This window comes from Heteronotia binoei, chromosome 9 (genome assembly GCF_032191835.1).
Source record: "Heteronotia binoei isolate CCM8104 ecotype False Entrance Well chromosome 9, APGP_CSIRO_Hbin_v1, whole genome shotgun sequence".
Taxonomy (NCBI): Eukaryota; Metazoa; Chordata; class Lepidosauria; order Squamata; family Gekkonidae; genus Heteronotia; species Heteronotia binoei.
The window spans coordinates 9919068-9934797 of record NC_083231.1 but is presented as its reverse complement, the minus strand read 5'-3'; the positions used below and the strand labels follow the sequence as shown (position 1 = coordinate 9934797).

Below are 15730 nucleotides of genomic sequence, written 5' to 3'. Positions count from 1 at the left end.
AATAATGAGGCCAGGATATTGACAAATCACTCTTGATGTGCGGGGAGGGGAGTGGGGGTAAAGTGCAAAGCCACAAAAACAGAAAGGCTAATACATAAAATATGCTACAAAAAAGACTTATCTAGACAGTATGTGACAAACTGAATCCAAACGACAAATTTCCAGCCACTTGTATGGAGGCTTATATAGAGGGGAAAATACTCTGTGATTTTCAACAAACTCATGTCAACAAAAACAGCGGCTGACTTCTAGTATACAGTCATTTGCAGTTACACTTTTCTGAGTCTATTGAAGTCAATGGGCTTTGAAGGGTGTGACTCGGCTCAGTGTTACCTTGTAAATGAAATATTTCAACATGACATCTCACACAAAAAAAATGAACTGTGATTTGCTGACACTGTGTAGTCGTTAGGTTGAGAGAGCTAAGTGTTGTACATCAGACAAGCAGGTAGGTAGCTGCTCTATACAAGGTTACAATATAAACAAAACGTATAGGGAAAGGAAGAGAGGGAAGAAGAAAGCTGAAAATGGGATATGGTGAGGTAAAATAGAGGTGCGGAAGGAAAAAAATCAGAACAAAAACATGGTGTGGGGGGTGGAGGTACTCTTTAAGGAGTTCTTTGAAAGGGACTGTCAGTGGAGAAGAAGAAAATATTGGATTTATAAACCCGCTCTTCACTCTGAATCTCAGAGTGGCTTATAATCTCCTTTATCTTCTTCCCCCACAACAGACACCCTGTGAGCAGTGTTCCCTCTAAACTGAGTGAGCTAGCTTACAGTTTTTAGCTTGTGGCTCAAATGTTTTTGTCTTAGCTCAGGAAAAATGGCCCTAGAGCAAACTAATTTATGCCGTAGCTCACAATTTTATTGCCAGTAACTCACAACTTTATTCCAGTAGCTCGCAAAGCAGAATTTTTGCTCACAAGACTCAACAGTTTAGAGGGAACACTGCCTATGAGGTAGGTGGGGCTCTCATAGAAGCTGCCCTTTCAAGGACAACCTCTGCCAGAGCTATGGCTGACCCAAGGCCATTCCAGCAGCTGCAAGTGGAGGAGTGGGGAATCAAACCCAGTTCTCTCAGATAAGAGTCCATGCACTTAACCACTACACCAAACTGGCTCTCTAGAAGCTGGCTCTTTAGAAGCAGCACAGTCCACCACCAGAAGTAAATTCCATAAAACAGGGGGTGGCCAATGGTAGCTCTCCAAATGTTTTTGCCTGCAACTCCCATCAGCCCCAGCCAGCATGGCCAATGGCTTGGGCTGATGGAAGTTGTGGGCAAAAACATCTGGAGAGCTACCAATGGCCACCCCTGCCATAAACAGCTTCAGGAAAGAAAAACAACTGTGCCCACAAAACAGACCTTGAAATTGACTAGGAAAATATTTCTATTAAATAAGCATAACTCCCATCAGCCCCAGCCAGCATGGCCAATGGCTGGGGCTGAGGGGAGTTGTAGGCAAAAAAAACATCTGGAGAGCTACCGTTGGCCACCCTGCCATAAACAGCTTCAGAGCTACCTGGTTTCATCCACAGTAGGCTTGAGTCCAGGAACACCCTGGAGACCCAAGTACAAACGGAGGTTTCGGAGTCCTGTTATTCTAACCAGAAAATTGTACCTCTTCATCCTTCACAACATCTCTCCCATCTTCTGATTGGGATCAAAGGACTCTATGGGTGAGAACAGACAGCCATTTAAAGCCAACCCAGAGATGGGAGGCAGGCGGACCAAAAAAACCGAATCCACACATGCACATCTGCTTGAAAATGCACCACTTTGAAAGCAGTGCCTTTTTGCTGGGGCGCCTCAGACGTGCCTCCTCAGCCATCTGGAAGGCCAGGAAGCATCTGGAGAGTGCCCGGGGAGCCGCAGATGGGATACGTGACTGTTCCAAACACTCCCTGGGTGCCCACAGCCCGCTCCTTTCCCAAGCGCCTTCCGGAAGCTCCAGGGCACTCTATTTTTGATGGGTCTTTTTGGGGTGGCTTCAAGCCACCCTGAACCAGCCGTCTGTTGTCAGCCTATTTACGTCTGATGAAGGGAACTTGGACTCTTGAAAGTTTATACTCTGAAACTCTTGTTGGTTTCCAAGGTCCTCCTGGACTCAGATCTATCCTTAAGCAGCTGAAACGCAATAAAAATAATGATTACATCACAAGTTTAGGGCTCGGCCTCCTTCCAGTCTGTGTCCCATCCCGAGGGTGACAGGTAGTAGGGTCAGGTTGGACCCGCCTCCGTCATTGGTGTTATGCAATGCCAGGTCCATTAATAATAAGACCTCTGTCCTTCGAGAGTTTTTACTCGAACAGGACATGGACCTGGCTTGCGTGACCGAAACCTGGGTACGAGAGGGTGATACTGTGGCCCTCTCACAAACAGCTCCCCCGGGCTATTCGGTCTTTCACCAATCGTGGACTAGCGGGCGGGGGGAGGAGTGGCACTGTTCATACGAGAGGCTTACTCCTTTAGGGCGTTCCCGGCTCCAAGGATCGAGGGTATTGAATGTGCTGGTCTGGCGTGGGAGGCTGGAGGGGGGTTGGCGATCTGGCTGGTGTACCGTTCAAATAGCACACCGGCCAACGCCTTACCATCCCTGCTCGAGGCGGTGGCAGGCTGGGCGTTGGAGCACCCAAGGCTGGTGATCCTGGGTGACTTCAACGTCCATGCGGATGACCCGGCCTCTAGTCAGGCAACGGACCTAGTGTCATCCATGGCGACACTAAGACTCTCTCAATTTGTAACATCCCCCACGCACCAGGCCGGGCACATGTTAGACTTGATCTTTGCAGCCGGGGTTGTGGTGGACGATATAACTATAGAAGCTGTGCCATGGTCAGACCACTGCGCCCTTAGGGCTCGTGTGAAAGCCCCACCACAAACCTGCTTAGGCGCCGAGCTTATTTTGGCTCGCCCGCGGAGCCAAATGGACCCGGAACGGTTCCAAATGGCTCTTCGGGATCCCTGGCCCTTTGGCGATTCCTTGGAGGCCCTGGTCGAGGTCTGGCATAGCCGACTCTCCGGGGCTATTGAAGAGATCGCACCTCGACGCCCTCTGCGATCCCGGACTAGGCTGGCGCCGTGGTATACCCCGGAACTACGCCAGCTGAAACAAGGCCTCAGACGGCTAGAGAGGCAATGGTGGCATACTCGAGACGAAGCGATTGGAGCATCTTATAGGAAATTTATGAGATCCTATGAGATGGCAGTCAAGGCCACAAAGAAAACGTACTTTGCGGCTAAGATGGCGTCTGCAAATTCGCACCCGGCACAATTATTTAGGATAATTCGAACACTTACTATATTGCCGCAGGGCAAACCAAATGTTAAGGAATTGGAGATAGGCTGTGAGGCTTTTGCGAAACATTTTGCAGACAAGGTCCAATCACTCCGCCGCGACTGCCCTGCCATATTGGACTCAGTATGTAAACTCGAGGCCCCGTGCACGCCTTCCAGCTTGATCCTGGATCATTTCGACCCGCTCAGCTTGGAGGAAGTTGACAGAGTCCTCTCTGTTGCACGTGCAACAACTTGTGATCTCAACCCATGCCCCTCCTGGCTAATTAAAGCTTGCCTGGAGGAGCTAAGATGTCCTATATGGGACATCATAAATAGATCTCTTTCAGAGGGCCATTTTCCTGCCCCTCTGAAAGAGGCAGTGGTCCACCCTCTCCTAAAAAAGGTTACATCAGACCCGAACGAATTGGCACATTACCGGCCGGTCTCAAATTTGCCCTTTTTGGGCAAAGTTATTGAGAGGGCTGTTGCACTACAGCTACAGAGTTTTCTGGAGGACGCTTCCACCTTAGATCCATTCCAGTCCGGCTTCCGCCCGGGACACGGGGCGGAGACAGTCTTGGTCGCTCTCATGGATGATCTCCGGAGACATCTGGATCGAGGCGGCGCGGCGGTTTTGCTGCTGCTAGACCTATCGGCTGCGTTCGATATGGTCGATCACCGGCTGCTGACCCGCCTCCTCGCCGATGCAGGGATTCAGGGGTCAGCTTTACAATGGCTTTCCTCATTCCTTGAGGGTCGGGGACAAAGGGTGGCAATTGGGGGAGAGCTGTCCCGGAGACACTCACTTGACTGTGGGGTGCCAAAGGGAGCAGTTCTCTCTCCAATGTTATTTAACATCTTTATGCGCCCCCTTGCCCAGATAGCCCAGAGATATGGGCTGGGTTGTCATCAGTATGCTGATGATACCCAGCTCTATCTATTGATGGGCGACCGGACTGGCAATGCCCCGGAAAATTTGAACCAGGAGTTGCAAGCCGTGGCAGACTGGATTAAGCTGAGTGGGCTGAAATGGAATCCAGCGAAGACGAAGGTTCTTTGCCTGGGCCGTGGCGGTTCAGAGAATGGGGTCCCTCTCCCAGTTTTTGACGGGGCGCAACTGGTAGCAGTGTGCAGAGTTAAGAGCTTGGGAGTCTTACTGGAGCCTTCCTTGACTATGGAGGCCCAGATAACAGCTACTGCCAAGTCCGCCTTTTTTCATCTTAGACAGGCGAGGCAGTTGGCCCCCTTCCTGGAGCGCAGCGACCTGGCAACAGTGATCCACGCAACGGTCACCTCAAGGTTAGACTACTGTAATGCCCTCTACATGGAGCTGCCCTTGTACCGAACCCGGAAACTTCAGCTAGTGCAAAATGCAGAAGCCAGGCTGCTATTGGGACTGCCTCGGTGGGAACATGTGCAGCCTGGGCTGCGGGAGTTGCACTGGCTGCCAATTGTTTACCGGGTCCGTTACAAGGTGCTGGTCATTACCTTTAAAGCCCTATATGGTCAAGGACCTGCCTACCTTAGGGACCGCCTCTCTCCATATGTTCCCCAGAGAGCACTACGATCAATTTCAAAAAATCTTCTCGAAATCCCTGGGCCAAAAGAAACCAAACTAAAAAATACCAGAGAACAGGCATTCTCTACGAAGGCCCCCCGATGGTGGAATCAACTGCCGGAAGAGGTGCGGGCCCTGCGGGATTTTAACCAATTCCGTAGGGCCTGCAAAACTGTCCTCTTCCAGCTAGCTTTTTAAGACGGAACCCCTGATAACATCAATAACACCGAGCCATCTTATACACAATTTGATTACATTATAATGTTATATTGTTTTATTGGTTTTACTGTTTAAATTATTAATTATATTATATATTGTTTTATTGTATCATGGTTTTACCATGTTTTGTTAGCCGCCCTGAGCCTGCCTATGCGAGGAGGGCGGGATATAAATAAAAGTTTATTATTATTATTAAGTTTAGCCAATCATTTCATTGTTTTTTCTTTTTTATAATCCAGCCCTGTTCTTCCGCCTGATTCATGTTTCGGTGTTGCATTTAGCGGTTTGTTCGGCTGCTAACAGTAGACAGGGGCAGTTTTATTGACATGTTTTATTGAGTTACTAACTTGTATTTTTATTTTTTATTGTTTGTACCCTAAGTGGGCCTCTGGAGAGGCAGCATACCAATACCCTACAGAAAGAATTAAATCGCAATAGGAGATGGACGGGGATGAGAAAAAAGCCAGGTGCCATGAGGAAAGGAAAGGAGGAAGAGGAGGGGAAGAAGAAGATGACGACCGCAGAATTACACCCCGCCCTTCTCTCTGAATCAGCGTCTCAGAGCGGCTTACAATCTCCTATATCTTTTTCCCCCACAACAGACACCCTGTGAGGTAGGTGGGGCTGAGAGAGCTCTCCCAGAAGCTGCCTTTTCAAGGACAGCTCGGCAAGAGCTATGGCTATAGCTGACCCAAGGCCATTCCAGCAGGTACAAGCGGAGGGGGACACCTCATGTTTCACTTCTTTTCTATTTCCTCTTTCCCTTTCCTGAAAGCACCCATAGGCTCACCCTTCGCAGTTTTGGCATACAGAGATGAGATGCTGTGTTCCTTTACAGCTAAATGTACCGCATGCTTCTCATATACTGTTACTATCTAAAAATCACGAATATCTCCTGAACAACAGTGTTAATAAAGTATCATAATAGGCTACCACAAGATTTTCAGTCTGAAGTTTGGGATTTGGATACAGGTGCTTTCTCCAGTCCTATTAATACAGATAGTGATTTAGAAACATAAGTGGTACTATAGTTAATTATCTTTTGATAACGATACTGATTTAAGTATAGCATATTACAGATAGAAGCCAAGACTGTAAAGACCTTTTAAAATGCCCATTAAATTGACTAATAAAGCCTGAAGTGACAAAATTAATATCAAAAACTGGGTTTAGCGGGGTTCTCTTGTGCCAGCTCTCCTTCTACCTGAATTATGCATAATACGAGCTTTTCTGCACAGAAATAGTGGAAATGAAAATTAAGTACTAAAAGTACTTGAGACTACCCTTGAAGAGTGTTCAGAAGCTGCAGCTAGTTCAGAATGCCTCAGACCAGGGGTGGCCAAACTGTGGCTCAGGAGTCGCATGTGGCTCTTTCACACGTATTGTGTGGCACTCAAAGTTCTCACTTGCCTGTCAGCCAGCTATGAGAAGGCATTTCTCTCTATAAATCACTTCTCCGAGCCAAGCAGCCTGTGGCTTGAAGAATGCATTTAAAGTCAAAGCTGCTTTCTTTCCACCTCTCCCTCCCTCCCCCATCTATCTGCCTTCCTGTCTTCCTTCCTTCCTTCCTTCCTTCCTTCCTTCCTGCCTGCCTGCCTGCCTTCCATCCTGCCTGCCTGACTTGTCTTATAGCTCTCAAACATCTGACATTTATTCTATGTAGCTCATACATTAAGCATAAGAACATAAGAGAAGCCATGTTGGATCAGGCCAACGGCCCATCCAGTCCAACACTCTGTGTCACACAGTGGCAAAAAAAATTATATATACACACACACTGTGGCTAATAGCCACTGATGGACCTGTGCTCCATATTTTTATCTAAACCCCTCTTGAAGGTGGCTATACTTGTGGCCGCCACCACCTCCTGTGGCAGTGAATTCCACATGTTAATCACCCTTTGGGTGAAGAAGTACTTCCTTTTATCCGTTTTAACCTATCTGCTCAGCAATTTCATCGAATGCCCACGAGTTCTTGTATTGTGAGAAAGGGAGAAAAGTACTTCTTTCTCTACTTTCTCCATCCCATGCATTATCTTGTAAACCTCTATCATGTCACCCCGCAAGTTTGGCCACCCCTGCCTAGACCATTCCTTTCTACTGAAAGACTTCTAAATCCAAAAACTACCCTTCTGCAGACTGGTTTGACCAGGAGGATACAACAGTTAGGAAACAGCTTGTTCATTGCACACGACAGGTGCTCAGCTATGACCATGGTGCCCTCCCTACTGTCCTTTTATCTTATCAGGTCAACATAAGAAGCTTCTAAAGCAACTTATAAAAAGCTTCTAAAGGAAAAGAAGCATGCTTTTGATAAATTACAATGGAAGGAGCTGGGCCAGGCCATTCTAGAGAGGAGGGAATCCCAGTTTTGGGAACTGGCCTGGGTAAGGCTTCCCCCCTGGTAGAGGCTCAGGTCCCAGCTGAAGACTGGCATGCCCATTTCTGTCAGATCTTCAGGATCCCATCCATTCCTCCTAATAGGGTTTCTGTGCAAGTTCCCTCCATTAATATATCTCAGGAGTGTCAAACATGCAGCCTAGGGGCCAAATCAGACCCCAGGGGGGCTCCTATCAGGCCGCCGAGCAACTGGCTGTCATCTGCTTCCTTCTCTCTCTCTCTTGCTTGCTTCTACATCACAGCTTGCTTCACAAGGTTTGCTCAATCATACAGGAGCTAGAGCAAAACCTCTATTTTCTCCATTGGCTGAGGCTCCTCCCTTGGGGAGGAAGGGGGGGGAGGGAGAGCTTGTTTTGACAGGTTCTCTCAATCACACAGCAGAGCTACTGAGACAAGACTCTCTTCCTTCTATTGGCTGAAGCTCCTCCCCCTCCTGGTCCCCTGGGAAGGGAAGGAGAGAGCTTCCTTTGCCCAGTTCCCTGGATCGCACAGGAGGGATACAAAGAAAGCACCTTTAAGACTGAGTGCTAATGTTTTAAGCATGTTTTAATTTTTTAAAAAAACTTAATTGTGTTTGTCTGTGTCCTTTGAACATATATGAACATATGAAGCTGCCTTATACTGAATCAGACCTTTGGTCCATCAAAGTCAGTATTGTCTTCTCAGACTGGCAGCGGCTCTCCAGGGTCTCAAGCTGAGGTTTTTCACACCTATTTGCCTGGACCCTTTTTTGGAGATGCCAGGGATTGAACCTGGGACCTTCTGCTTCCCAAGCAGATGCTCTACCACTGAGCCACCATCCCCCCCTTTATAGAGTTTATATTTCTGCTATCTAATCATAAATAGGTACACACATGGCTCAACATGACCTGGCCCAACAAGGTCTCATTTATTTCAGATCCAGCCCTCGTGACAAATAAGATCAACACCCCTGATCAATCTATCTTGTCCCAGTGGTCTCCTGTATCGACTTCTGAGATAAAAGGTCTGATCTCTTCCCTTTCTTCTGGTAAGGCCCCAGGGCAGGACATAATCCTCCCCCCACCAAATTATTCATATTCTTCTCTGCCTGATGGGCCCCAATTTTGGCCAAACTGTTCACCCAGATCTACATAACAGGAGTCTTCCTCTTAGGGTGGATATACAGCATCATGGTCCAAATATATAAAAATAGGGATAAACAGGTTCCCAGTTATTACTGCCCAATTAGCTTGCTAAAGAAGAAAAAGATATTGGATTTATATCCCGCCCTCCACTCTGAATCTCAGAGTCTCAGAGCGGCTCACAATCTCCTTTATCTTCCTCCCCCACAACAGACACCCTGTGAGGTATGTGAGGCTGAGAGAGCTCTCACAGAAGCTGCCCTTTCAAGGACAAACTCTGCAAGAGCTATGGCTGAGCCATTCCAGCAGCTGCATGTGAAGGAGTGGGGAATCAAACCTGATTCTCCCAGATAAGAGTCCACGCACTTAACCACTACACCAAACTGGATACAGTCTCCAAAATCTACAGCAAATGTCTCTTGGGTAAGTTGGAGGGCTGGAAATCCTCCAACTTAATCATCTGACCAGAGCAAATGGGCTTCAGAAAAGGACAACGTACAATGGATCACTGCCTGTGCCTGATCTTACACCATCTCACCCTAAAATGCATGAAGGGCCTTACCAAACATCTGTTTGTGGCTTTGTGGGCCGGCTTTGGTCAAAGGTGGCCATTAAAAACATTGATAAACGGCTACTGTTTTTGATACTCAAACTCCAAAGCGATCTAACAGCTAAAATAAGAGTGGGCACCTCTGGATTACTAACGGGGGAGATCCCAATCCTCAGAAAGGTAAAACAGGGGTGCATTCTAGCTCCCCTGCTCTTCAACCTATACCTCAATGACAGAGTGGCAAGACAGACAGGCCCAGAGTTTATTCCACCTTCACTTGGCGAGCAAAAGGTATCTATTCTGAAAAATCTCTCCTGGAAGGCTCATCTAGCAATAATGAAGTTCCTCAGTGGCAGGACAGACTGGGGCTATTCTTAAGTTCTATCACTCAAAAGGTGACTTCTTAATAGACCCTGCTTTGAAATTGTTCCAGAGTAAAGTCATTACCCAACTCTTGTAGAAGAAGAAGAATTGCAGATTTATACCCCACCCTTCTCTCTGAATCAGAGACTGAGAGCAGCTTACAACCTCCTTTATCTTCTTCCCCCACAACACCCTGTGAGGTGGGTGGGGCTAAGAGGGCTTTCACAGAAGTTGCCCTTTCAAGAAGAACTCTTGCAAGAGCTATGGCTGACCCAAGTCCATTCCAACAGGTACAAGTGGAGGAGTGGGAAATCAAACCCGGTTCTCCCAGATAAGAGTCAACCACTACACCAAACTGGCTCTGTATGGGGTTGATATCCAGCCTGGAGATAACACAAAACGCTATCCCAAAGAAAATTCTGATCCCTGCCTTCAGGGCACTCCAGCTGCCCTGCTGTGAGCTGAATCTGGCTTGCCTTCCATTAGGGACTGCACCCACATTGCCTTAATTAATCACTGGAGAAAGTTAAAGAATTCTTCTTTCTAAGCCGTGTTTTATCCAGCTCCAGAAAGACACCTCTTGGGTTGCCAGCTAGCACAGCCTTTTCTGCTGTTATCCAATAACTGGTGACCTTCTGGATAGGTTCAAAACTCAGAATCTGATATGTTACCTTAGATAGGGAGACTCTTTATCAGTTCTAGTTTTCCCGCGTGGGTTTAAACTGTTCAACGGGATCACACCCAGTGTTCCCTCTGAGATGAGTTAGATTGTGCTGGCTCACAGATTTTTAGCCTCCGGCTCACACATTTTTGTCTTAGCTCAGGAAAAATGGTCCCAGAGCAAGCTAATTTCCGCAGTAGCTCACAACTTTAATACCTGTAGCTCACAAAGTAGAATTTTTGCTCACAAGGCTCTGCAGCTTAGAAGGAACGTTGATACATCAGAGCTTCCAATTTGTCCGATATCACCTTCCATAAATGCAAAGAAGCCTTTACAGCTCTCAGATTTCAGAACCACCATGTTAGTTGGCTGTTATCAGCATACACCAGTTTGCTCAGCGAGTATGTTATCTCAGGAGCCCTGTTTTGTGAGCTTTAATAGATTCCTAGGGCCAAATTCCTTGCAGCCATTTTAGTCAGGCTAGCCTCACATTCAGTGGAAAGCAAAATAATTTACCTCCTATCTGATGATGACCATTATGTCACCTATATGATGTCACTGAATGCATCGGCTGCCAAGAAGATTTGTGCAAAACTTTTGCCCTGATGTTCAACATGCTGTATTCTGTATTATGCCCTGGGGCTGACAATTTTAACATAGTTTTTAACCTTGTTGTGTTTTTACTGTAATATTTATTATGGCTCAGGCACCTAATATTATATTATCATGGTTTATGCCATTAAAAGTCTGGGTGGATGGATATTATTACAGCCTTTGGCCAGTTTGGAGTAGTGGTTAAGTGCCTGAACTCTAGCCGGCCCTTGACGGGGTGCCACTAATACCGGTCCCCAAGGTCAAGAGCGTAGGCGTGCTCCTTGAGTCCTCCCTTACAATGGAGGCTCAGGTGGCAGCCACTGTTAGATCTGCCTTTTTCCATCTTCGGCAAGCATGGGAGCTGGCCCCTTACCTGGACCGCAGCGCCTAGCGACGGTAATCCATGCTACGGTCACCTCAAGAATAGATCACTGTAATGCTCTCTACATGGGGCTACCCCTGACGCTAACCCGGAGACTACAACTAGTGCAGAACGCTGCGGCACGGCTGTTAATGGGGCTACCACGACGGGAGCACATTCGGCCAGTGCTGAGAGAGCTGCACTGGTTGCCTGTTGTGTTCCGAGTTCGCTTCAAGGTGTTGGTATTAACCTTTAAAGCCCTTTATGGTCAGGGACCTGCCTATCTACGGGACCGCCTTTCCCCATATATCCCCCAGAGAACACTGCGATCAGGGACAAAAAATCTGCTGTCTGCCCCTGGCCCAAAAGAAGCCAGGCTATGCGCAACAAGATCTAGGGCCTTCTCGGTGGCAGCACCAGAACTCTGGAACACCCTCCCAGAAGCTATAAGGGCCCTGCGGGATTTGTCGACGTTCCGCAGGGCCTGTAAGACCGAACTGTTTAGACAGGCTTTTCTGGTTGACTGAAAATGGGCTGCCACCGGACACCCTACAGAAGCTGGTGGTCATAGTCAGAACCCAATACCGCCAGACTGGATTGAGATAGCGTAATAGTTTTAAACTGATAAATGTATTATGGTTTTATATGTTTTATGGAATTGATTGTTTTTATGATACTGTAAGCCGCCCTGAGTCTGCTTGCGGAGAGGGCGGGATATAAATGCAAAGTAATAAATAAATAAATAAATAAATTACCTGGGAGAACTGGGTTTGATTCCCCACTTCTCCACCTGCACCTGTTGCACTGACCTTGGGTCAGTAACAAGTTCTCGCAGAGCTGCTCGGCTCAAGAGCAGTTCTGGGAGAGCTCTCTCAGCCCCACTTACCTCACAGAGTGTTTGCTGCAGGGAAGGGAAAGGAAAGGAGATTGTAAGCCACTCGGAGACTCCTTCAGGTAGTGAAGGGTGGGGTATAAATCCAAACTCTTCTTCATGCAATAAAATTCTACCTTTTAATACGGCCAAGCAAAATTGACACAAAACATAGCACAAGGTTTTGGGCTCACCAGAACTCTTCACTATGTTGGACATTGCAAAATTGTATATTGAGTATACTTATATATTTAGTACACAGCTAGCCTTCCAAGCAGTTCATATGACATGCATTTCTAGCAGATGTACACAGCAGTTCCAGGCCCGTAAGTACTCAGAGGCTGTCAAAAACCAGCAACACTTCAAAGCAAATAATGACAGTACTGCTGCTATATCTGGAGTAAATGATACAACTGCAATTAAAATTAGATGGCAGCATGGGTCTGTTCCCTGCTATAATGTTTGAGCCTCACAGTTTTGCTTTTTTTTATTAGAGTGTCTTCGGAAGCAGATATGCTAGACAATAACTCTACAGCTACAAATGGAATCAAAATCTGGGCAAAGCTAACTGAAGCCATCAGATTAGACTTCCGTTGCTCATGGTTTCTCCGCCCATCTCTCTAAATCAGGGGTGTCAAACATGAGGCCTGAGGGCCAAATCAGGCCCCCAGAGATTCCTATTAGGCCCCCGAGCAACTGGCTTTTGTCTGATTCCTTCACCCTTTCTCTTGCTTCTGTCTGCATTTCAGCTTGCTTTGCAAGGCTTGCTCAATTGCACAGGAGCTACGGAGCAAAGCCTCTGTTTTCTCAATTGGCTGAGGCTCCTCCATTGGGGAGGAACAGGGGGAGGCAGAACTTGCTTTGCCACGCTCTCTCAATCGCACAGCAGCACTACTGAGCCAAGCCTCTCTTCCTTCTATTGGCTGAGGCTCCTCCCCATCCTAGTTCCCTGGGGAAGGAAGGAAAGAGCCAGAGCTTCCTTTGCCCAATTCCCCGGATTCCATGGAAGAAATACAAAGAAAGCACCTTTAAGACCAATGAGTACTAATGTTTTAAGCATGTTTTATTTTAAGGGTTTTTTTTTAAGAAAATCTTTTAATTGTGTTTGTCTATATCCTTTATAAAGTTTATATCTCAGCTACCTAATGTTAAATAGGAACACACGGCCCGTCCCAACATGGCCTGGCCCGACAAGGTTTCATTTATGTCATATCCGGCCCTCATAATAAATGACTTCGACACCTCTGCTCTACATACTTATGGGCCAGGTTGAGCCAACAGGAATGACACCATCTCAGCCACAGTATCCCTGAGATCCAAACAAGACAGATTTAATGAATCTTATTACATATAATTACTGGAAATTATAATCATTTGACACATTTGGGGGGGGGATCCGATCCCACTTCATTACACTATATGATTATATTAATTGTGGTGTATAATTACTGAGCAAGATTAGGGCTCCCCCCCCCCTTTTGCACAGATCTAAGAAATCAGTGTAATGTAAACTGCCAACGTAAGTTGAAGGAAACGGCCAGCATTGAGTAGTTCCGAGTAAATCACTCGTGTAAAGAGTGTGTAGAGTCTGTATCATACCTTCATTCTGATGTTGCTGTAATAGAGCCTCATGTCAAACCTTCCTGGATTTGCAAAAGAAAATTCTTCTTGCTTGCTTTCTTGCGGGGGGGGGGGGGGGAGGACATCAGAAATTTAGTTGCCATAAAATTAGGAAACTGATGTGAACTCATGGGCATTACCCTTAATTTAGGAACCTAATCGACACGTGGACTTAAACTAGGGTTGTCAAGTTCAATTCAAGAAATATCTGGGGACGCTGGGGGTGGAGCCAGGAGGCTTTGGGGGTGGAGACAGGAGTCATTGGGGGACGAGCCAGGAGCAAGGTTGCGACAAGCATAATTGAACTCCAAAGGGAGTTTTGGCCATCACATTTAAAGGGACTGCACACCTTTTCAATGCCTTCCCTCAATCAGAAATAACGAAATAATGAAAGATAGGTGCACCTTCTTTGGGGGCTCATAGAATTTGACCCCCTTGTCCAATCTTTTTGAAACTTGGATGGTGTTTTGAGGAGTGGCATTGGATGCTATGCTGAAAATTTGGTGCCTTTACCTCAAAAAACATCCCCCCCCCGAGCCCCAGATACTCACAGATCAATTCACCATTACACCCTATGGGAATTGGTCTCTATAGGGAATAATGGGAGTGCCCAGCAGATATTTCCTCTCCCTCCCTGCTTTCTGATGACCCTGAAGCAGGGGGTGGGCCTCCAAGCTGGGGGATCTCCTACCCCCACCGGGGGGACTGGCAACCCTAACATACACGATTCACCACACCCAGCCTTTCATCTTTGAGTATCTGCTTTAGGGTTGCCAGCTCGGGGTTGGGGAATACCATCTTTGTTCCCAGTCTCCTTGCTGTCTCCCCACCGTCGCTGCCTGCTTTCTCTTCTGATTGCCACAGAGAGTTGGCAGGCAACAGCGGGCAGGACAGAGGAGTGGACTCAGTCAATGGAATGCAAGTGAACTTGAGTGGCGGTTGATTGGCCAATGGAGTGCACACCACAGCCAATGAGAGAGCCAGAAGCTGCCAATACACTTGGGATTTTACATATTCAGGATTACTATTTATCTACTTTTTAAAAATTATCCAGCACCTAGTCTTTGCATCTGAGTTGCTTGTCTGATATTCCTAACGCAAAGACAACTGCCAAGATTGCAACCCAAAATCTGTTAATACATAAAATTAGTCTCAAACGATACTTTAAAAAAGAATTAATTTGTTATTGGAAGTGAGAATTTTTTTTTAAACACAAAAGAGAGACAACTACAAACAGATTCCGATAGCTCCTCTGTACTCCATGGCATATTCCTGATTAGCAAGCAATATTAGGGAGAAGATACGGGGAGCTGTATGGTTAGATCACCGTCTAACCGCCTATGAACCAAATATGAAACCAGAGGCAGTAGCCACTAGAGCTTTATCAAGAGTATCAGCAGACTGACATATTTATTGCCCTCGCAGACCAATACTCCAAAGCATTGTTATGAGAAGCAGAAATGCCGTGAGCTGATTTTCTACATTTCAGAAAGCTCTCTTATTTGCCTGATGATTTATTTGAGTGTTCAGACTTTGTTATAAAAATACTAAGGGGAAGAGAGGAAAGCTCTAGGGCAGGGGTGGCAAACGGTAGCTCTCCAGATGTTTTTTGCCTACAACTCCCATCAGCCCCAGCCATTGGCCATGCTGGCTGAGACTGATGGCGGTTGTAGGCAAAAAAACATCTGGAGAGCTACCGTTGGCCACCGCTGCTCTAGGGTTAAAAACTCCCTTTGTTGCAAGCTGTTCTGAAGTCAAAGAAGTTGACCGATCTTCTACCAAGACCCAGTGATGTAATTTACCCCAGGAGACATGAGATACTCTGAGGCCTTAGCACTGATCAACATGCTGAGTTCTCAGTTTCTTCGCCAATTCCCTTGGGCAGCTTCCTCCTGCAGATGCAAACACGAGCACTCCAACTCCCCTACCAAAATAGGATGCTATGCATGAAGGATCTAGAAATCTGTGTCCATTCAAGTCAACAAAAATATCACTGTGAAGTTCAACAGAGCCAAGAGGCAAACAGCAGACAAGAAGTAAGCAATGGACCATCTTCATCACTCACCCACAAGATCTTTGTTTCCTGAGACCTATTTTATTTCTTTACTTCTTTAATGAAGACATTTCTGTTTTGTCTTTCCATACAACTCAGGG

The 15730-nt window shown here is 46.7% G+C and overlaps 1 non-coding gene across 1 annotated transcript; it reads right to left on the bottom strand.

The window, feature by feature from the left end:
* Positions 1–8184: 8184 nt before the first annotated feature.
* Positions 8185–8257, bottom strand: TRNAP-GGG (transfer RNA proline (anticodon GGG)). The gene has a single exon. It is a non-coding gene; the product is annotated as a tRNA-Pro (tRNA).
* Between the last annotated feature and the right edge of the window lie 7473 nt (positions 8258–15730).